This window comes from Penaeus monodon, chromosome 28 (genome assembly GCF_015228065.2).
Source record: "Penaeus monodon isolate SGIC_2016 chromosome 28, NSTDA_Pmon_1, whole genome shotgun sequence".
NCBI lineage: Eukaryota > Metazoa > Arthropoda > Malacostraca > Decapoda > Penaeidae > Penaeus > Penaeus monodon.
Window position 1 is genome coordinate 16,272,436 of NC_051413.1, and position 455 is coordinate 16,272,890.

General features: G+C 34.1%; 1 pseudogene; it reads right to left on the reverse strand.

Annotated features, from left to right (window-relative positions):
• The window catches only part of LOC119591071, a 1,262-nt pseudogene extending 977 nt beyond the window's left edge, over window positions 1-285 (reverse strand).
• Between the last annotated feature and the right edge of the window lie 170 nt (window positions 286-455).

Genomic DNA, 455 nt, shown 5'->3' on the forward strand with positions numbered 1-455 from the left:
TGAAAAGCTTATTATAGACGAATGTTCAACATTTATATTTTATCATCACTAAATTAAGTAATACCATTTAAAACATAGTAAACACAGTAGTAAACACATAATTAACCATATATCAGTTTTACTAGTGAATTTTAGAGAAATTTATTGACATATATGTTTTTTTATCTATTCTTTACCGCTGTACCGCAATAGGCAGTGCCGGCGGAAATATCAATATAAAATCCAACTTTCAACGAATACATATTACTAACCATTCTGTCGGCTTCACCTGCACTGACTGTTCTGTCTCTGAGAACCGCGATGCTTTATATACTGGTCTCCGATCTGAATACTCAACAGCACAAGGTCACAGCGAAGTGTGGAATTATTTTTGTCCGAGTAATGACTTTAAGGCGGATGCGATTTATTTCATAAAAGGCTACTGTGGTTTTCTGCAAAATGTCAATATGTATGCG